Source organism: Podarcis liolepis (assembly GCF_965112155.1).
Source record: "Podarcis liolepis genome assembly, chromosome: 4".
NCBI lineage: Eukaryota > Metazoa > Chordata > Lepidosauria > Squamata > Lacertidae > Podarcis > Podarcis liolepis.
The window spans coordinates 102,299,275-102,322,217 of NC_139558.1; the positions used below are offsets into that span (position 1 = coordinate 102,299,275).

Genomic DNA, 22,943 nt, shown 5'->3' on the forward strand with positions numbered 1-22,943 from the left:
ACAGTAATTGCATTTTCATGCTGGCAGAGAAATGTTACTCATGCAAACACAACTGGAATAGTGATGGCAGGATCTAAAACAGGGGTCAGCAAACTTTTTCAGTAGGGGGCCAGTCCACTGTCCCTCAGACCTTGTGTGGGGCCAGACTATATGTTTTTTTTGGGGGGGGGGGAATGAACGAATTCCTATGCCCCACAAATAACTCAGAGATGCATTTTAAATACGTTTGGCCCTCAGCTGGAACTGCCATTCTGGCTTTATCACACTTTCCCCCATTTCTCCGTAGTGCTGCTACTGTGTACTGAACCTGCCTGCTGTTTGCATATGTTTGCAGAGATGTTTTGATTCATTTTCAGGCCCGCGGAGCTATACAGCCAACAGAGGCAGCCTGTGTATATCGTGCCGCTACCAGCTTTCCTTGTTTCATAGCTGTTTTTTATTTCTCTCTCTCTTTTTTTACGTGGCAATTTTCTCTCTCTTTTATGGCCTCAGCTACTTCCCAAGCCCCACTGCCTGTTCTTTATTCTCTGAATCTTATTTTTCTATCTTTCGCCTTTAACCTCTTTTCTATTCTTTCATCATCATCATCAACAACAGCAACATCATCTTTCTTTCTTTCTTTCCCCTTCTCTATTTCCCCCCTCCCTTTTTTGTGTTTCTATTGCATCTATAGCAAAGTCTTGATTTGGTTCAAAAAGGGGGGGGGGGGAGAGATATTAACGCTTTGTATTTTTCTTTGTCAGTGGGCTACTTTTAAAATGAGGCTGCATTTTAAATTGTATTTTAAATTGGTTTTTTCTCCTTTTCCTATTATGTTTTTACTGTAATTTTGCTGGTGTTAGCCGCCCTGAGCCCGGCTCTGGCTGGGGTATAAATAAAATTTATTTATTATTATTATTATTATTAGAATTTATTTTGGAAAATAAAGAACACATTGCAAATATAACGATGAATAAACCGACACTGAATGAATAAACACACACACACATTGGCCCACTGTGGCCTTCTCTGGCCCAGGCTCTGAGGCTCCGCCCCTTTCCCACATCTGGCCCCTCCCACAAGGAAACAATGGCCTGGCCTTCCTCTTGCTGACATGGCCGTTGCCCGCGGCAACCGGGCTGCAGCCGAGGGAGGTGAGGCAGCGCACCAGGCCGCAGCCTGAAGCAGGGGGGCTGGCGAGACCCTCTCCCGCCTCTCTTGCTCCCCTTCCTCTTCCCCCTCCGAGCCAGGATTGGTTCAGCAAAACAAAACAAAACAAAAAGAGAGAAAATAAGCCAGGAAAAGACCCTTGCGGTTGGTTTCCCTGAGGCGTTTCCGCCCTTCATGCGCGCCTGTGGCTTGGACCCCCCCTCACGGCTGCCCTTCTCGAGGGGGGCAGAGCAGCTCCCCCCTGCAATATTGCCCCCAAGCAGCTTGAGGATCTGCATCGGAAATGGGCCTTTTGTCGAAAAAGGACGCTTCCGACCTCACAGGCCGGGCACCTCTGCGCATGCGCAGAGTTCCCGCCCTTCCGAGGAAGGCGGGGTGGCGTGCATGCTTCTCTCGCTCTGGAAAGGCACGTCGGGCAAAGCGCCACCTGCCATGTGCAGAGGGCCTTTTCCCTTGCGAGGAAATGCTCCTTGGAGGGGGGCCATGGGGCGGCACGTCCCGGATTTCGCCCCCAGCCTGCCTGCCTAGGGTGATGGTCGCCTCCTCACAAGCACCCTGGGAGTAGCATGGGACATGTCAGGACGAAAGAGGAAGGCATAGGCACCACTTAGGGCCATTGGGCCCACCTGACAAAACATACCGTATTTTTCCGCGTATCACATGCCCCCATGTATAAGACGCCCCTTGTTTTTGGAGACTCCAAATTGAGAAAATGGGGGGAGACTATCCGTCTATAAGATGACCCACAATGCTGAATATAATTTTTTAAAATTAAAAAAACAGTCTTATACACGGAAAAGCACGATACGTACGGTCTCTTGCAAAACGGCAGCGGCATTGTGTTGTTTAACTGTTTCCACCGATAATTTAATTGCTTTATTCGTTTATTGTAGACTGCTTTGGTGGTTGCTGTCTCCTTACAATCCGGTGCATGTAAACTCTGTGAAGTAAATACATAATGAATACATTGTAAAGGGTAGAAAATGGAGGAAATCAGAGAACGCAGCCCAACAGAATCTCTGGAATGGAAGACAATGCCCCTTTGATGGCAAAGTCTTAATTATTACTGTGTCGTTGTGCAGCTCGCATTCATTTAGGTGGTGACTGTGAAAGAGAAAATTCCCATTTTTGGATCACCACTCTTTAATATTCCATAGGGTACGCTGAATAGACTTTCCCACCACACATAATTTAAGTGCTCATGTAGGTCTATAGAAGGGTAGGCCTTTATTAGTAACTTGCATATACAATGGAAGTTGGTGTCTTTTCAAAAGCACTTAGACAGCTGAAACAGCAGCAGTTTATCAAAGGAAACCTCAGAAGTCCACTTTAACAAAAAATAAATGTAATGAAGCTAGGCCGAAATTTTTCGTTCAACTCCTAAAATTTCAAATTTCCAACATCTATACTTCTAGAGCACAATCCACTAAAATATATGAGAAAATAAATTTTTCGCTAATGCTCCTTTACTATGGAATTCCCTTTCTCCTGCCCTGTGGGAAACAGCAGCCATCAGTTTCCTCAGATGTTTCATAAAAACATGCCTTTTTGCCCAGGCTTTCCCTGACCCATAATATTAATTTGTTTTTATATGCTTCATACTGCTATTTACTGGTTGAATGTTATATTTTTGTGTTAATTATATTCATTACTGCTACCTTTATGCTGTATGCTTCTTGGAGATTTTTAAAATACTACATTTTAAAGCGTTGTAAAGCTTTGAAAAAAATATCATTAACAGGAACATTGTGATCGCTAAAAATATTTTGCTTTTGTTTTCTTCTTTTCAGGGCTGTTCTGTCCCTTTTCCTCATCTCAGGGCAAGAAAATATGTTGAATGATCAAGGTAGAACCCATGTCTGAAATTGGGACCGGCTGTTAGTGGAGAGCACTTTGCCTCCCCCCCCCCCCATTGATTCAACCCACCCTTTTCCAGAATTCTTTCACCTGTGGACTGGAGTAATTCAGCTAAGTTGGTGTGCCGAGGAAGGACTTATGCCTTTGACGTTTGGAGTCAAAAAAGTTGCTCGAAGACTCTTGCCACAAGGACATGCCTCATCATCCAAGTGTAGACATAAGTAGTGGTGACTCCTGAGGAGGAAACAGCTACCGGTAGGTGACAAACCTTCATTGAGTTATGAATGTTGGGGAGACTTTCCTATGTGTCTACCTTCACCCAAAGTGAGTAAGGGTCTGTTGAGAAAGGAGGGCAGGGTTGCCTGGTCTCCCAGGGGGTGCAGCCTTTGAGACAAGGGCTGGTGCACATTGAGATGGTGGCAGGTATGGATCCAGGTTGGAGAACCTGTGACACTCTCTGGAGTCTGGAGTGTCTGGAGGCGGTTGGAGGATGGGTGGCGGCTAACAAATTGAGGTTGAATCCTGACAAGACAGAAGTACTGTTTTGGGGGGACAGGAGGCGGGCAGGTGTGGAGGACTTCCTGGTCCTGAGTGGGGTAAGTGTGCCCCTGAAGGACCAGGTGCTCAGCCTGCGAGTCATTCTGGACTCACAGCTGTCCATGGAGGCACAGGTCAATTCTGTGTCCAGAGCAGCTGTCTACCAGCTCCATCTGTTCCATAGAGACCCTCCCTGCCCGCAGACTGTCTTGCCAGAGTGGTGCATGCTCTAGGTATCTCTTGCTTGGACTACTACAATGCGTTCTATGTGGGGCTACCTTTGAAGGTGACCCGGAAACTACAACTAATCCAGAATGCGGCAGCTAGACTGGTGACTGGGAGCAGCTGCCGAGACCACATAACACCGGTCTTGAAAGACCTACATTGGCTCCCAGTATGTTTCCAAGCACAATTCAAAGTGTTGGTGTTGACCTTGAAAGCCCTAAACGGTCTCGGTCCAGTATACCTGAAGGAGCGTCTCCACCCCCATCGTTCTGCCCGGACACAGAGGTCCAGCTCCGAGGGCCTTCTGGCAGTTCCCTCACTGCGAGAAGTGAGGTTACAGGGAAGCAGGCAGAGGTCCTTCTTGGTAGTGGCGCCCACCCTGTGGAACGCCCTCCCACCAGATGTCAAAGAGAAGAACAACTACCAGACTTTTAGAAGACATCTGAAGGCAGCCCTGTTTAGGGAAGCTTTCAATGTTTAATAGACTATTGTATTTTAATAGTTTGTTGGAAGCCACCTAGAGTGGCTGGGGAAACCCAGCCAGATGGGCAGGGTTTAAATAATAAATTATTATTATTATTATTAGATCAGGGGTCAGCAAACTTTTTCAGCAGGAGGCCGGTCCACTATCCCTCAGACCTTGTGGGGGGGCCGGACTATATTTTTTTTTGGGGGGGGAGGGGGAATGATGCAAGAGACCATGAGCCCCGGTGGCTGCTTACCTGTGTCTTGCGAGTGGCAGGGGCTGGTGGCTGCTGTGGCGGAGGGACGATGAGCAGCGCACGAAAGGGCTGCCGAGAGGGGCTGCTTAAAATGGCAGCAGCTCGAGCGCTGCTGCTGCTGCAGGCATCAACAAACCCCAGCCCCCTTCCTCCTCTAGGCAGGGCGGGAAGAAGCCGGGAGGGAGGAGGTGCTGCTGCCGTGTGAGGGAGAGGGTAAGAATGCGTGTGCTGGCGAGCCACGTGGCGATTCCCGGACTGTCCACAGGCCGGATCCAGAAGGCAATTGGGCCTGATCCAGCCCACGGGCCTTAGTTTGCCAACCCATTCACTCCAACTCCCATCAGCTCCAGCCTACATGGCCAGTGGTCAGGGATGATGGGAGTTGTAGTCCAACGTTGTCGAGAGCCAGGGGTTCCCCATCTCTGATGTAGATCCCCAAACGGCTAGTGTTCTGCCTCAGTTTGAGCAAGATGGTACTACTGTAGTGGAGGAGCTTCTGTGACATTGTGAGCTGGGGGGGGAAATTGAAAGCCCGTTGAAAGCCTAAATGTCTGGTGTGTAATGCTCTAGGAGATGTACTGTTGGATGTGGGCTGGGCCACAATGTATGGGTGGCCAGTAAAATGTAATTTCCCCCCTTTTTTGCTGAATGATACTGATAAGATGGTGACCTATAAAGCAGAGTTATTCTGAACAGATGAAGCCATGATTTAAGCGCAAGTTTAATGAGAATAATGAGATATTAGACTGGATTAGGAGATGGTCAGCTTCTCCTGCTGTGCAGTAAACAAAAATCACTTGAGTTAAGTGAGATGTACAGCCAAGTAAGCATGTATAGGATTGCAGTCTGAAGGACTTTCTTTTATATAAGCATACACAAACACATACAATGTTTTCATATTTACAAGTTAACTTTCTTATTCATTTCATTTGTGAATCATTTACCATGAAACATCCTGAAGTGCTTAATAAGAAAAACCCTAACCCTAACCCATCCTGGGATCTGAAAACTCCAGTTAAAAGGCTTGTTCAACAATTACCTTAACTAATTCGAATTTACTCCATATAATATATCTACCATTGTCATTTTCCCATTCTTCATTTTTCAGCAGTGAGAAAACGCTTACTTCTAAATTAAGGGCAATACCCAATGTTATACACACCTCTTTACCCTGGCATTTGCTACCTGAGATGTATATTTTCAGGACCCATTGTTAGTTTTTAAACGGTTTTTAACATTGCATTTTAAATTGTTGTGACCACCTCTTGGACCTCACGGTGAAGGTCTACTGGTAAATAAATAAATATATAATCAGAGTAGACAAGTGAAATTTAATGTTGACTAAAGTGCACTGAATTCAGTGGGTCTCAGTTCCGAGTATGACTTAGCTGGCTATCATCCTAAATCAGGAGTAGGAAACAATTGACCATCCAGATGTTGCTGGACTCCAACTCCCATCAGCCCCAACCAGCATGTCTAATGGTCAGAGATGATGTGAGTTTTAGTCCCACAACATTGGCAAGGCCAAATGCTCCCTTCCCAGCCTTGAATATTTGCTTTATATAATCAGCATGGTTCTTTGCCATACTCTCTTAAATGTACAAATTCTGTAAGTCTGGATATCATAGCAACATACCATTTTGCTTAAATCACTCATTTTCAGTGAGCGTGATCCGTATTTTTGCTGCTATTATTAATTTCCCAATTCAAATAGAATGTTCTAATTGTATTTCAGTTTTCAGATACCCTAAGCTATGTATAATGAGTTTGGTGTTATGGAGCAGCAAACCATATTTGCTATATTTTTTATAATTTCTTTTCAATAACTTCTGACAACCTATTTATGTTCCACCATATCTCCAACACCTACTGCTTACATTAGGATAAATATTTGCTAACTGCTGTGGAGTTAAACGATATATATTATCCTTCAAATCCCATTGATTTCAGTGGGAGTGTTAAGCACCTGCTTAAATTTCCCTCAGTAAGAGCTAGCAACAGTTAATTTTAGATAGACCATACTCATTGTATCTTGGTCTCGTATGCTATGGACTATACTATTAAATATATTATAGTGATCTACTGTATATAAAAATGGAGCAACACGGATCATGGACACAGCTCAGCAAGCATTAGGCATGCCTAAGCAGTACAAAGTACTAGAATGAGACTTAGCTACTGCTAATTTCTGTTGGAATGTGATATATCGGCTTCTGAGATCTGAGAGAGCCTCAAGGAGTGTGGGCTACCTTTACACGCTGAGTAACTTACAAGGGAGCTGCCTGGGAAACGCAGGGTGTGTTGGTCTCAGAGTTCCTGGGTTTTAGGAAGTTTGGGGGTGTCTGCTAGGGCAAAGAGAGCCCTGCTTCCCCCAGCAATTTGTGTAGGGGTGGACTGAGGAGTGCTGAATGCACTGGGGGGAAAAACTTGTGAAATGCCATGTCTCTCCTGACTACCTCCCCAAATATTATCCATCTCTTTTGTTTAGTGTTTTCATCAGAACAATGTGAATAGTACCAGAAGGCTGGTTTTTAAGCATTTAATTGCAGAATATAATTTTAAGATAATTTGCATATATATAAGGAAATAATAAAAGAGGAGATAATCCCTTTTTCATTATTTCTCAGATTTAAAACCTCCAATAAGAACAAAATCCAATCACATTTTTGACAATCAAACGAGCATTATTACAAATGCAAAGATATAATCTACATCTGTATCATGGGCATATTGGAGAATAAGATTCTATCACATTTCATTCTACAATCAATTGGAAATTGGCTAGCAGCAATAATTTTACTTGAGTTTTTAACAAAATAGTGCAGAAGGTTTGCTTTAGAGTGTTTAAAATAGAATATATAAGCAGAACCTTCAACATGGACCACCTGATAGAATGACAAAAAGTGAGATTAAAGAAAGATCACAGCTCTCCTAAAACAATGGCTGAATACTAAGGATGTAAGAAAGTAGTGATTCCCTTCTGACATATATTGTCACAATCAGCACTGTTTTCTTTCTGCCACAGTTCCATTTTTGTCAAATACTATGGGCAAGATTCACATTTCATGTCCTGTCAGCAGAAACCCCATGCAAGGATTTCCAATTGCACAATGTGTCTTCCCCCCCCCCCCACCTCCCCTGCATTAGGAGAGCTTTCAGCTTGGGTGAATACATAAATAAATAAATCTTGATTTTTGCAAAAGACCTCCACAGGCCACCCAGACCCTAGTTTCATAGAATGGAGAAGCTACACACTTTGGCCTGCGTTGATTCTGTTTGCAGCAACCTGGCTGATTCCTAGTTCTTATACAACAAACACTAAAGACTAAACACATATTAGTCATTGTTTGGCAAAGAGCCTCTTCAGTGTTATACTGTTCATATGGATTGTGTACAATGGTGGCACCAGAAAGAAATTTCTTGGGGGGGCACAGAAGGGGCAGAGCATATTTATAGGTAGGTGAGTTGTATCACATATATTAGGATCTCTGAAAGGAAAATAGCAGTATATGTTCATGACAGGGGTTCAGCAATGGAGGGTAAGTGGAGGAAGCAGCTTCTGGTTTGGGGAAGGTGGTTGCCCCCCCCCCCCCCGGAGCCACCCATGAGTGTCTACATGAATAAATGCTTTCCATAGTCCCCATCTGACCACAATCAGCTTGTGCTTCCAAGTCAGTGTGCTTTTTGGATTGGGCACTGCAGCAGCAACCTGCTACTGTGCGCACAATCACTCCGTCCCTGGATTTTAATTATGGCACCAATACTATTGGACAAATCCGCAGCACTAAGAGACAACCAATTTGCACAGTTGTTTCCTGCCAGGATGCCCAATTGAGGCAACTGAAACAAACATGTTTTGAAACAAATGTTCCAATTACAAAATGTTTACAGCTGCAATTGTTTCCTTAATGTAGCAGGAGGACAGCAGGCTCTCTGGTGCCAAATTGTTCAATTAAAAATAGTTGAGAGTTGTTAATGGTCTCTCTCAAGTTTGATGATAGTCTCAGATCTGGTGATGTAGTAAATAATGAGGACAGAGGCTGAATGCAATGCTTACCTAGGCCTAGGCACTCTTGCTTGCTCCAAAACATTTAAATGCCGCTGTTGTAAAAGTAAAATACACATGGAGCTTTCAGATTCAGTATGCCACTTACTATTTATTCAGGAAATGTATATACCGCTTAACAAAAATCTGCATCTGATGTACAGAAAAGGAATCAAAGTACAATAAGATATGAAAGAAGTTCAGAATACAATTGATACTTTTCAAATGCAACATTTAAAACAGCCACTGAACAAGGTAACACTCTCAAACATCTCCAATGGGCCTGAGTAAACAACCAATCTTTTAGGAGACATTTGAAACATCCCACAGATGGAGCTTCCCAAACCTCTTGTGGGACAGAAATGCAGAGGGTTGATGCTATAAACTAAAAACAACAAAGAGGTTTCCAGAAAGCAGTCTGCTGCCCAAGTAAAGTCTCTACTGGTGCATGTGAAGGCTGTTGTTGTTCATTTCTATTGATCTAGTTTATAGCAGAGGAGGTAGTTTGCTTGGTATCCTGGTTCAAGTTGTTTGGGACTTCATGTGCTAATAACAAAACCTCAAATAGCCAGCCAGTGCATATCCTTGCACACCAGTATAATATGCGCACTCAGTACTCTAGTCACAGTATTCTGCAGTAGCTGCACCTTCCAAACCAAGCACAAGGGCAGCCCCATATAAAGTAGAATCATAGAATCATAGAATCATAGAGTTGGAAGAGACCCCAAGGGCCATCGAGTCCAACCCCCTGCCAAGCAGGAAACACCATCAGAGCACTCCTGACATATGGTTGTCAAGCCTCTGCTTAAAGACCTCCAAAGTAGGAGACTCCACCACACTCCTTGGCAGCAAATTCCACTGTCGAACAGCTCTTACTGTCAGGAAGTTCTTCCTAATGTTTAGGTGGAATCTTCTTTCTTGTAGTTTGGATCCATTGCTCCGTGTCCGCTTCTCTGGAGCAGCAGAAAACAACCTTTCTCCCTCCTCTAGTACATGACAGTAATCTAAACACCAGTTGCTGGAAAGCATTGATGGGATGGTGTTATGGCTTCAAGCCCTGATTACCGTATTGGCCTGAATATAAGCCTCACTTTCCCCCCAAATTCCGACCATGAAAAGTTAAAAGTGCGGCTTAAATTCGCAACCTTACAAAAAGTGGCTTTTACGATATCACTGCTGAAATAGACATGCAGTAAAACGGAATGGGTGTGAGTGCCTGCGGAATTTTAAGGGAGCGGCTTATATTTGGGTATTGTCTTTTTTTTTCTCCCCCCATGAATTTTAAAGGTGCAGCTTATATACGTGCCAATTCCAAGCCATCAGCTTGGCCATTGTACAAAACAGAATGCTGGACAGGATAGCTCAGCCACTAGAGCATAAGACTCTTCATCTCTCTGTTGTGGGTTTGAGCCCCAAGTTGGTTAAGAACTTCCTGAATTGCAGGGGTTTGGACTAGGTGACTCCCATGGTCCCTTACAACTCTACAATTCTATGATTCTAGGTGTAGGTAGGTGAACCCTCAGTTGTATTCAGCAGGGCTCTATGTATGACACAGAGACATCTCTAAAAGCATATTTCCATAATGTAAAAGGTAAAGGTAAAGGACCCCTAGATGGTTGTCCAGTCAAAGGCGACTATGGGGTTGTGGTGCTCATCTCGCTTTCTGGGTCATGTGGCCAGCAGGACTAAACTTCTTCTGGTGCAACGGAACACCGTGACGGAAACCAGAGTGCACGGAAATGCCGTTTACTTTCCCACCACAGCAGTACCTATTTATCTACTTGCACTAGTGTGCTTTCGAACTGCTAGGTTGGCAGAAGCTGGGACAGAGTTCACACCATTGCACGGATTCAAGCTGCCAACCTTGCAATCGGCAAGCGTAGGAGGCTCATTTCCATACATCAACCCTAACACAATTAAACTAAAAATATTAAAATTGAATAAGCCAGCTAGCATGCCGCTATAATCCATTTCAATTTATAGTACAGTGCAACATTAAGGGCTCATTACAGCAGCTAACGTCCCATTAACAGAACATTGTTCAATGCAAATGTTTGTGTGGGCAGAGCACTGAAAAGCAAGGACAGCAAGTAATACTTGGTCGGCTTTTTGATATTAATGAAAATGAGCACCTGCAAGCTGCCTTGGAGGACCTTGATAGTCAGAAATGCTTTAAGTAACTGAGCCTACATTTGAGGAAGGACTCTAAAGGTTACAGTTGAAAAGGCCTCGATGCTCATCCTCATCGACACCCCCTTCCTTGGAGTCACCTTTTGGAGCAGGGCTATTGAGCAGGAGAAGCTCTTCTCTAAAGTTGGCAGGCTCTGAGGGATTAAATCCAAGAACGTGCGGAATTTCTCTCAGAAATGTTGCTTCTTTTTTTTAAAACTCTGTATCCCCACTAGAAATATTTTCGACGTCTTTCCCAGGCAGGAGGGTTCCAAGTCAACTCAATATTTACCGTATGTTTGTGGGCAGCTCTAGTCCCAGATTATTGGTTTTTCTGGCCGGGGTGTGTGTGTGTCATTGTAACAAATACACATTGTCTTCTTTTATAAACTTTACCAATTTAACAAAGCTATTCCCATACAATCCAACATTTCTCCAATGAAAATAGGGATGCCCTATTCCATGATCATCATCATAATTTTATTTTACCCCACCTTTCTGACTAGGTTGCCCCAGCCACTCTGGGCAGCTTCCAGCATATATACAAACATAATAAAACATTTAAGATTACAATAACTTCCCTAAAGGGGCTGCCTTCAGATGTCTTCTAAAGGTTGTACAGTTACTTATCTCCTTGGTTTGGGGATCGCATAACTCCATACCCTCCAACATTTCTCTGACGAAAATAGGGATGTCCTAAGGAAAAGCAGGACATTCCAAGGTCAAATCAGAAACCGGGATGGCTTCTGTAAATCTGGAACTGTCCTTGGAAAATAGGGACACTTGCAGGGTCTATATTCCATGCTCGGTCCTGGTTTGTTCTAGTTTCATTACCTTTACACTACAACTCTTATTTGTTTCCAGAACCTATCAGCCCCACTTCCTGATGATCTCTCCACGCCCTCTTGGCAATTTTGGGAACTGAGCCTGACTCAGCTATGTCTCATCGTTTGATTATCTATGAAGGATAGATCTACCATTAAGCCCTGACAGATATTCCTGTATCTCTGAAAAATAATGGTCATTAAAGAGCAAATGGTGGAGAAGGGATGTTGCCTTCCTGCTCTGCACATGGGCTTCCCGTTGGGGCATCATCCAGTTGGCTGCTGTAGAAAAGAGGATGATGTTGGTCTAGATAGGCCTTTGATCTGATTCAGGAGGGCTCTTGGGTTGTTAGATGCCTTGGCCCAAGCACACAGTGAAAGGCTAGGACACATTCAATGGGTGAAACTGCAACAAAACAGTTTTGTTTTGTGTGTGTTTTTGGAAAAAAAGACAGTTTCCTAAAGTGTTGGGTAAATTAGCATTGAAGCAATGTATTCATTATTGCCGTGGAGTTGGAACTTATGTGTTCGCATAGGAAAAGTAAAGTGCTCTGTATTTGTCGGTCTTTCCAAAGTTGGGGGAAATTTATGGTGTGATCATCTAATTTCAGCTGAGCTTTTATCATTAGTTCTCAGATGATTTCCAGCCAGTATTATAAATCAGATGGAGATTAATGAAGAGAGGAGTAATAAGAGAGCAATTTAATATGGTTGCATGAATTATACATGTATAACTTTAAACCCAGAGTTCATAAAAATTACATCAGACACCTTAATGGTTGAAATATATCTCAATTCCCAGCTTGTAACTAGAATGACTTGTGAGAGGTGCAGGTGGAAGATGGTACATGACAGAACAAAATGTCATGCCCCCTTTCTGCACTGAAAAACCGCTCTGATATGTGCAGAATGGCTTCTAGGCCACAGGGTGTGACTTCACTGCTACTTCTCCTCGGATGTATTATTCTTTATAGTTTTCCCTGTAGAATGACCTGCTTTATATTGGTCTCCAGACATTTCACCCCATATTGCCATGTGCTCTGGGTGCATGATAAATGGCTCTACAGAACAGCCAACTCTAAATATGCACGGTTTTAATGGAAATGTTACGCTGTAATGGGAGGAACAGGTAACTGAGAATAATCATAATCTTGCTAGTCTATAATAAGTAGCCATAATGAAGAATCACTTCTGATGCTGTCAAGAGACCTTCTTTTCTTCTTCTTTTTGACCTAATTTATAATGCAAAACTTTCTGTTGAAAGTTCTTGTGCAAGCCTAGGCAAACTCTTAGGGGTCAAGGCACTTTCACACACACACCATGGTTTTTTGGGGGGTGGGGGGTGGGCCCCCTCAATGTTCAGAGGGTGTTCAGCTCTGCCCCCTGGCTCCTTGCAATGTCAGGTTGTTGCGTTTTAGCCCCCTCAATCATCTTGAGATGTTGGCGCCTCTGTGTGCAAGGATAATGTCGTTGCCCCTTATCTCAACTTCAGGAAATAATTGCTCTGTTTCAATCAATGCAGCCTGAGGATGTAGGTAAAGTGCTTGTGTTCTCAGTCCTTGCCCATTTTGTCTACTTCCATCTTGCGGGAAGGCATTGACTGCGTGTGTCCGGGAGATTATTAATACCACTTTATGGAAGGGAGTGTTCCCAAGTGCCTTGAAGAAGGCAGTTGTGCAACCGTTCCTTAATAAATCTTCTCTGGATCCAGTAGATTGCTCAGCCCAAAATATCCCCTCTTTGGACAAGGTGGTCTAGATGGTGGTAGCAGTTCAAGTCCAAACACTCTTGAATGAAGCAGATTATCTGAGCCTACCGGTATTTGCTGTAGGTCCCCCCCTGGCATCTCTCAACTGTAGAGTTGTAAATGTGACTCCTGGTCTTTAGGTGGCAGCATTCGTGAAAATAAAAAACGAGGAGCGCTCTCTGAGTCTGCAGTTCTTTCTCCTGCAACATTTTTCGTTTTAATTTTTTTCTTCTCCTGGCAGAAGCACTGCTCTTCATTTCAACTCATTGTTTCCTGTTTTGATTTAGGAGGCTTCCCTTTTGTTTTGGTGCAGTTTGTAACACTCACCCTCTGGTGAATTCATTATCACTTTTGTGACCTTTCCCAAAATGCTTTATCCTCTATATCTCTCTCCTTCCTGGCCCATCAAATAAGGTTGCACAATCTCTCCCTAAGCAGACTGCAGGAAGCAGCACAGAGAAATAATGAGAAAATATAGTGGATGGTCATTGAAATCTTACTTAGGCTGATGGGAAGCAGTGCACCTGCAGGAATCCCAGGTGGAATGATGTGCCTGCCAGCCATATTTTAATCATTTAGTTTGGTTGGAGAACATTAATGTGAATTTCTCCCAGTCAAGTGCAAATTCTAGTGATGAACCACAGCAGATACAACCACAGCGTTGCATTCAATGTCTTTTAGTGTTTCTATTGTACTCTGCTCGTAGCCTGTGGGCGAGATTGCTTGGGAGGATTGATTTGCTATTATAACTTTGTTTTTATAGCCTCTTAAAGCATTGTTCTGCTCTGCTATTCAGTATGAGGTTTTGCAGCAAATTGCACAGACAAGTCCAACAAACCTAACTTGTCCTAGTACATGTGGCTTAGTGTCTCAGCAGAGGTTGAGACAGGCAAGCAGTTGCTTTCCTGGAAGGAAGGATTTGTTCTCTTTTTCAAACAGGATTTCCCCTTTTCTCACTTGGAACTGGGTGGAATTACCTGTCAGGATCAGCTGAGACACAAACTGGGGGCCTCCTGGTCTCTGTGTGGATGCCACTTGTCAACAATTTATCAAATATGTTACCCCAGTTGCCAGGAAGCAACTGCTTATGGGTTTGTCCTTCTTATGGGTTTGCCAAGGGCCTCTGCCTGGCTACCATGAGAAACAGAATACTGGACTGATCCTGCATGGCTTTGCTTATGTGTCTGTGGGTGACCATTCATGGCAATGTTCTCATGGAGAAGCTGCTAAAATGTGGGCTGGATGATGTAGCTGTTAGGTGGATTTGTAGCTGGTTGTCTGACCAAACCCCCCAAGTGCTCATGAATGGTTCCTCATCATCCTAGAAAAAAGTAGCAAGTGGGGTGGTGCAAGGTTCTGTCCTGTGCCCGCTGTTGTTCAACGTCTTTATAAATGACTTGGATGAAGGAATTGAGTGGATGTTCATCAAATCTGTGGATGGTAAAAAAGTACAAAGGTAAAGGACCCCTGGACGGTTAAGGGCAATCAAAGGCAACTATGGGGTTGTGGCGCTCATCTCGCTTTCAGGCCAAGGGAGCCGGCGTTTGTCCACAGACAGCTTTCTTAATCATGTGGCCAGCATGACTGAACCGTTATTGGCGCACGGAGGACCATGACGGGTGCCAGAGCACATGGAAAGATGACAGAATTGGAATCCAAGATGACCTGAACAAATTGGAGAATTGGGCCCAAACTAACAAAATGAATTTCAATAGGGACAGAAACATCATAGCGAGACACTGGAGAGACCTGTCAGCAGTAAGCATGTATCAATGATATCAAACAGTATAGGAAACAGCCTTATTAGTAAAACTAACCAATAAACTGAATGTGACACGGAGACAAATAGAAGAAGACGTCTTCACATACACAGCCCAACAAGACAACAACAAGAATCTGCCAACAGCATATGAATCAATATGTCTAACCTGATACAAAAACACCCACCCACCCACCCACCCCACTCACACATGGAAACAAAGTTCACCACAGCCAACCGCAAACAAACAACCACACCCTAGGCCAACCCCAACCTCTCTCACCACCAAAGTAACACAAGCGAATAGTAGAGAGGACCTGCACAAGTGACGCTGACACAAAACCCCACACATACATTAAGTGGAGTAGAAGCTTTGCCACCCAACCCCAACCCCACTCACCATGCCCCCCTCCACCTCTTTCCCCCTTTTCTTCCTAATGTAACACTAAGGTCTCGAGAAATGAAACTGATCTGTAGAAAATGTAACTTGAAAAAAGAGACATTGCACACACTTTTGCAAACCAAGAAACCTTTAATAAGAAATATGTTTGAAGCTGGGAAAAAATAGGGACAAATGCAAGGTTCTGCATTTAGACAGGAATAACCAGATGCACAAATATAAGCTGGGGGGGGGGGGCAAGCACCTGGTATCAGTACATGTGAAAAGGATCAAGGGGTCTTAGTAGACCACAGGCTTAACATGAGTCAACAGTGTGACGCAGCGTCAAAAAGAAAGAAAGAAAAGCTAAGACTATTCTAGGCTGTATCAACAGAAGTATTGTGTCCCGATCAAGGGAAGTAATAGTACCACTCTATTCCGCCTTGGTCAGACCACACCTGGAATACTGTGTCCAGTTCTGGGTGCTACAATTTAAGAAGAATATTGACAAGCTGGAATGTGTGCAGAGGACGGGGACCAAGACAATCAATGAGGAACGACAATCTGGAAACCAAGCCTTATGAGGAACAGTTGAGGGAGCTGGGTATGTTTAGCCTGGAAAAGAGACTGAGAGGAGATATGAAAGCCATCTTCAAATATCCTAAGGGCTGTTGCATGGAAGATTATACCCTTTCTCCCTTTCTAAAATGGCACAGACCATTTTAGGCAAAACTGTCTGCTTTCAGATGTAGCTGTGTGAGGCTTTCTGTCTGATAAAGAAAGCTCCCAGATGCCGGTAATGTTTAGAAATGTCTTATATTCACAATAAGATCCAAATTATTCAACTCTCCAAAGTTTAGGAGCAAACTCCAGTTCCTGTTGGATAGAAAAAGCTGCTGCTGTTGCTTTTTTACTCGTTTGCTATTTCTCCCCTGATTAGGCACTTCTAATCTTGGGAAGCTCAGAAAGCCTCCTCCAGAGACTGTGAATGAAGAGCAGAACGGCGTGTTCCAGCAGAAAGCAACAGGGCAGCCATCCACTCCTCTACCCTGCAGACTCCTTAAGAAGGGAAGGGGAAGAATCTGCTGCTTGTAGGTGTGTTAATGCTCAGAAACAAGAAGCTAGGGAGTCAGCAGGAGTCTAGTGAAGCGCTGCTAAGGAAGAAGAATCGAAAGTGTCTTGAGTGCTTTTGACCTGAAAAAAGGAAGGCGAGGCGATGGGCTTGACTTTTGCAGGAACCAAACTGTGGCTTGTTTAGATCCACTTCGTTGAACCTCGGAGTTGTGCAATTCAAGATTGTCATTTTGTCTCTTTTCCAGAATCTAACCTAAGGCTTCCAGTCTGTTGATCTCATAATAATTGTGGCTGCAGAGGCTAAAATCCTTGCAGGATCTCTCAGGGTAAACAGGTGCCAACAGCTGAGAATGCTCGAGTGGAGGAAGGAGAGATTTGGAATCAGGGCCAAAGCTAGGCCAAGACTAGGGATGGAAAGATCTGTCAGTTTTGGTTGTCTCTCTCATTTTCCCAAGTTTCCAATCTTAAATTCGGTTCTCCATATTTATGCAGGTGACATATGCATGTAGTTGTAAACAGCACTTTCGTATAATGGTGAAAGTGGCTGGTTGCTATTAAAGGCTCAATGACCAGAGTCCACATTCATGACAGCTAATCAAGTCATGTCCTTCCTTTAAAAGGGCCTTAAGTAAGCATTTGCTAGCACCACCAACACCTCCAAAGCCCTCCTTTTAACCCTGCTGTTGCATGTCAACTTAGTGCCTGTCCTGTACCTCACTTTCCATCTTGTGCCATGGTTAGTTGGTATCTAACCTTTTCCACTGCTGTTGCTCTTTTAAGATGCTCTCCCAATCTATGTTGGATGCTTCTAGCTCTTGTCTTGACTAGGGATGGGAGCAGGGCTCGTCACATCTATCAAATATTGTATGCACTTTCAGGAACAATATGAAAACTGAAACACAGCTATCCCACAATATTTGCATATATCTGAATTTTGCAATGCCGTTCTCCAACCAAACGGTGTATGAAACCATATATATTAGGGGACAGTGTGTATAAAATGGAGATAATGAAAATAACACAGAATGCATTGTATTAGGGGAAATTGCTGTTTAAAAAATTGTAAATCAGTCAAAACTGCAAACAAAAATATATTTATTAGGAGACTTTCACAATAAAATGCTGGAAATTTCTTATGGACTTTTTGTGTGTGAGAGAATGTGAGAGAAAATGAACTTGTAATATCTGGATTGAAAGATTGAAAAAATACTGGTTTACAGAAGATAGAATGGTTGGATCTTAATTAGTTAGCTGCAGGACAGAGACCCAGAAGTCTTTTTATCTTCCTTTAATCTTTCCTCTCTCTTTCTCTTCTTTTGCTTTCTCTCTCTTTAGGTCTGTCTTTTCCCTTTTTTTGAATTCTTTCTGCCCTTGTTCTTTTTAAGATTAAGTAGCTGTTTTATTTCAGCATATTATAAAAAGATACTTTGTAATGGGTTTGTATTTCTGTATATCTTTGAGTAAACACACACACACACACACACACACACACACACACACACGAGACATCAGCATATTGTAAGTTCAAACCCAACATTGCTCGCTGTGGAAGCTGCTGTCAAAATTTAGAACGATAAAATGAGCTGTGGGAGTGAATTATGGGATGGAGTCACAAGCAAACCAATATAGTTTATTCGTTTCCTCCTCCTGGAGTGACTAACTGCAAAGATCAGCCCCTGCTTCTTTTGCAAGATTGCCGGGCGATGGTGGGTGGGTGGAGGAGCCACTGGCTGTGACAGTGGAGGCGCTGTTTCGATCTGAGCTTTGCAGGGAAGCTTGCCAGGTGACCTTGGGCATGCTGTTTCGACTTGTCCTAATCTGCTTCACACGTTCATGGTGTGAAAAATAAAGGGGACCAAGGTCTGTCTTGAGCCCTTGCGACAGAGTGACAAGACAAGAAAAGCCTTTAAACATAAAGGCTGTGAGGGGAATGAGGAGTCCTTGAGTGTGGGCACAGATCCAGAACTGAGCAGGAAAGGCTGCCTTGCCTGCTCTCCTGCCTTTAACAGCTTCTTGATGTGCAGAAATCAGCCACTGAAACTAATTTCTCAGCATAGAGATCAATAGCATCACCTGCTAATGTCTTCTCACTGTACTTAGAGATGCCCATGTATCCATTTGCCAAATTGCCAGGGACCAAGTGCCCTTGCTGCCCACTCAGGGCAATGAGGGGATCCTTTCCCCTCCCCGGGCTCTGGAGGGGGCCCTCTCAAATTGTGCCAGGCCTTGGAGCAGGCAGAAGATTCTTACACTGAGACTTGGGCTGCTTCCACCTGTTTCAAAGCTCAGTGTGATATGCAGGATGCTTCTTCCCCTCTGCCAAATGGTCCAGGAAGAGATGGACCAATGGAGGACTTGTGAGGTAGGGTGCAGGGAAGGAGACAGCGGTGACCACAAATTATGGCTGGCACATAAGCCTGAATTTGAGGAATGCTTTCTTCTCACCAAGCTGCTGCTAAAGGACAGCCCTACAGAGTTCACGGTGGTTGCTGCAGTGCTGTGGTTTACAACCAAATAAACTAGTATAGCCTACTAACTCCACCTCTCTGAGTTCGGTTCCAAAATGTTGCTGGTAAATGGGAGGGAACTGGCTCTGCGTACTTTTAAGGGGAAGAAAGGCAGTGCGGAGATCCTGTTCTAACTGGGGCTAAAGTGAACATCCAGCCATAAACTGCTGGCTGAGGCAGCTGTAAGACGGTGAAAAGCAATTGTGAGTATCAGACAGAATGCTATTCAATTTCCTGGTTCTTAACTGAAGAGCCCCACTTCCCAAGCTGAAAACAAGTCTGTCTTTGGAGGTCTTTCTAGGTCTCTAATCTGCCTTAACTGGCTTTTCTTTATTATTATTATTAATTAATTTTATTGAGAGTTTTCAACATAAGATACAATGAAAACTAAACCAAAGTAAACTAACTGGTAAAACTGGTAAATCTAACTGGCTTTTCTTTATAGCGCCTTTTAAAGCTGTTTGTGGCTTGGGTTTCTTTGCTGTCCATATGCAAGAGAGCAAGCATATCTTTTCAGTCTGTGTAGACTTTCAGGGAATGTTTCTGCAACTGCTCTGTCCTATCTAGTCTGACACCCCCAAAACATTAATAAATCTGTTTTTAACATTCCCATTTGTTCTACCTTACAGAACTCACCTGGAGTGAAAAGCATATAGTGCAATAGGATAGAAACCCCCCCCCCCCCCATTTTCATTCGGTAACTATTGGACTAAAATCTACATAGGAAGCTGCCTTATACTAAGTCAGACCATTGGTCCATCTAGTTCAGTATTGTCTACACTGACTGGCAGAGGCTCTCCAGGTTTTCAGCAAGGAGTCTTTCCCAGTCCTACCTTGGGGTACTGAACCTGGGACTTTCTGCCTGCGAAGGAGATGCTCTGCCACTGCATTATATGGCCCTTCCCTTCTCTTTGCTTTCAGAAGTTCCACCAAGTTTCCAAAAGGCATAACCAAAAGGGACCTTCTACGGAATCTACCTTCCACTGAGTTAGGTTATTGATTCACCTTGCCCCTATTATTGGAAACTTTGTAAGGATTGTTATGGCTGATATCCATTCCATAACTTTTATTAATCTTTATTAAGATCTTTATTGATCTTTATTAAAAAGCACATGTGTTCTGACCTGCTTTGCCTGGAAATGCATTTAGAACGAGGCATGACAGCTGCTGTGCCAACACAGTCTTCAGCCCAGACTCAGCAGGGGTCAGCAAACTTTTTCAGCAGGGGGCTGGTCCACTGTCCCTCAGACCTTGTGGGGGGCTGGACTATATTTTTGGGGGGGAAATGAACGAATTCTTGTGCCCCACAAATAACCCAGAGATGCATTTTAAATAAAAGGACACATTCTACTCATGTAAAAACACACTGATTCCTGGACAGTCTGTGGGCCGGATTTAGAAAGCGATTGGGCCGGATCTGGCCCCCAGGCCTTAGTTTGCCTACCCATGGGCTAGATGATAGGTCTGGCAAATGACAGAGACACCAATGTACTCAAGAGCTGGTGGGGTTTGGGGCATTTAAAGGTGAGCCTACCTAATTTTCACTTTTCAGAACAATATGTGAATGGCACAGCCATTCTTCTAAATCCACAATTATTCTGAATTTTGCAGTCCTGTTCTCCAGCTGAATAATGTATACAGAAATGCATATACCCAAGTAAAGTGTGCATAGAAATGCATATATTAGTGAACATAACATACCAAAAGCATTTTATTGAAGTTGCTATGCAAATATGTTTTTTTTTTAATTAGGTAAAATTTCATGCAAAAATGTGTATAAATTATATTATTATATTAGAAATTAGCACCAAAATGCTGATTAATTTTCATGAGGACTTTTACAAATATGTATTCACATACTGTTATGGAGAACTAAACCTAAGGTTGGAAATCTTAGAAACTAAGAGAAACCAAAATTGACAGCTTGACCTATCCCTACTCTGAATACCAGATGCTGGGAACCACATGGGAGCAGAGCACTGCTGTGGCACTCGTGTCCAACCCAAATGTTGTTTTCCACTCTGGCGCTGCTCAGGCTGCTGCTCTGTGTGCACCCTAACCTTTCTCCAAATAACTTCTCAAGCCACATAAGGTAAACAGGAGAAAAGGGGACTTTCAAGGGAAATGCAAAGGGCTTTGGGTAGAGCTGAGAATAGCAGATATTTATGTAATTCTGTGCCCTCAGACATTTGTACAATGGCCTCAGCAAAATGACCACCAGCCCCCAGAGGAGGGCAAAGTGATTACATGTCAGAGAAAGCACAAATTAGCAAATACAGCAAAACCTCCAGCACTGATTTTGCTAAACTCAGGCTGTGGCGATAACAACAGCAGCAGTGTCAGCAGTTAGAGGGCAGCTGTCTATACAGTTTCCTCTACTTTTAGAAAATGACAACACTATACTGTAGACATTTTCTTCCGTTTCAGTGTTCCTATGAAGGTAGCCCTGGTTTGTAGCCAATTATTCCAGGAGCTTGTGAAATGGATAATTATTCTGTTCCTGAATGTTCCTGAAAATGCTTCCTTTTGTAACAAGAACTCCAGTTTGTATTAGGGAAGCTTTCTGTTCTATTAAGAACATGAATGCTTCCTTCAGTGCTGGAGGAAGTATGACCCTGAAGAGCAGTTGCTGTTACACCTAGTTCCTGCATTCAGATTTATTTTGGGGGCGCCTGGTTGGCTACTGAGAGAACAGGATGCTAGACTAGACAGACATGCTACTCCTTTTTTTATTTTTCCTTGCTGCACATGCCTAATTATAATTGATTTGATATTCCATATATAATGCAAAATTTTCTTCTTTTATTATTTATGTTTCCTATTTCTGGTCGTCGGTATCACTCACTGCCAATCTATATTTGATGATAACCTAGACGCATATTCGTAAAGGCTGCTTATTGTTTTGCCAGAAGATTCAGTAAAGTTCATTGCAATATCTGAATGGCAGAAATCTGTTTTTAGCACTGTTTGATTACAAAGATACATATAGTTTGTTTTTATGCAGTGGGCAATGAGCCCCTGGAGTTTGTGGGAAATCATTCCTCCTGGTTCTCAGCTACCTTTCATCCAATATTCTAGAAACTGTCAACTTGTAAAGGAAATTATTGTCCACATAAGGAGAGTTGATGATTTAAGGAATAGGGAGATAATGGTGGTCTGTGGAGCAGGGAGCACAACCGTAGTCAATTTTGCAAAACTAGGAATGTTCCTCATTAGAGACAAACAGCAACTAGGACTGTGGTTTAATCAAATTCTGGTTACCAAGAGCTCTTCAATTGAGAAGATCACTAATGGCAGACAAGCTTCCCTGAAAGGCAGCCTGTCCACCACCATCAGTATCACCTTCAATTATTTTGAAATTTTCACAAATGTCAAATTTGCTCTGTAGGTCTCCCTGGAGCATGAAATATTTTGGCTGATGATAGTTCACAACATTACAAAAGCATACAAAGTGCCAGATAACACAATTCAATTGAAAAATGATTATTATTTTATTTGGCTACAGTCTTATGTTTGGCTGCCACTCTGCTGTCTCTCTTTGCCAAGGACAGCCCTTGTTTTCTGTTACCCAACTCCAGTAAATCACAATCACTGCTCCTATTTCTGTCTCCAAGGAAAGGCCATGTTGAAATTCAACTAGCAGTAATTTGCTAACATTGTCATTCTTCAGGGTTTACTATCCCTGCCAGAGTCTCTAGAAGTTAATTCTCTGCATGGGGGATGGATGCATCTATAGTGAATCTGTTTTAAAGCTTCTTTTTGATGCTATTTTTAATGAATATTTTATACCATTTTATATAAACTCCTTAGAGGGTTTTTTAAAAAGCAATATACAAATCTTGTTAAATAAAATTTTAAAATTTTAAAGTGTGCATGAACCCTAACACTGTAATCCTAGACATACTTACCTGAGAGTAAGTCCCACTGAATTTTAATCTGAATACTGTAT

General features: G+C 43.1%; 1 protein-coding gene across 5 annotated transcripts in view; it reads left to right on the forward strand.

Moving 5' to 3' along the window:
- Nucleotides 1–1,069: 1,069 nt before the first annotated feature.
- SLCO2B1 (solute carrier organic anion transporter family member 2B1) overlaps nucleotides 1,070–22,943 on the forward strand; it is a 65,056-nt gene continuing 43,182 nt past the window's right edge. For 2 of the 5 annotated variants that reach the window (XM_083499637.1, XM_083499639.1), the window contains exons 1-2: nucleotides 1,070–1,293; nucleotides 2,940–3,261. The gene's annotated coding sequence lies outside the window, so the exon portion shown is untranslated. Of the gene's footprint in view, nucleotides 1,294–2,939; nucleotides 3,262–5,899; nucleotides 5,985–22,943 lie in introns of all 5 variants that reach the window. The other 3 variants (XM_083499638.1, XM_083499640.1, XM_083499641.1) reach the window with 3 other exon arrangements.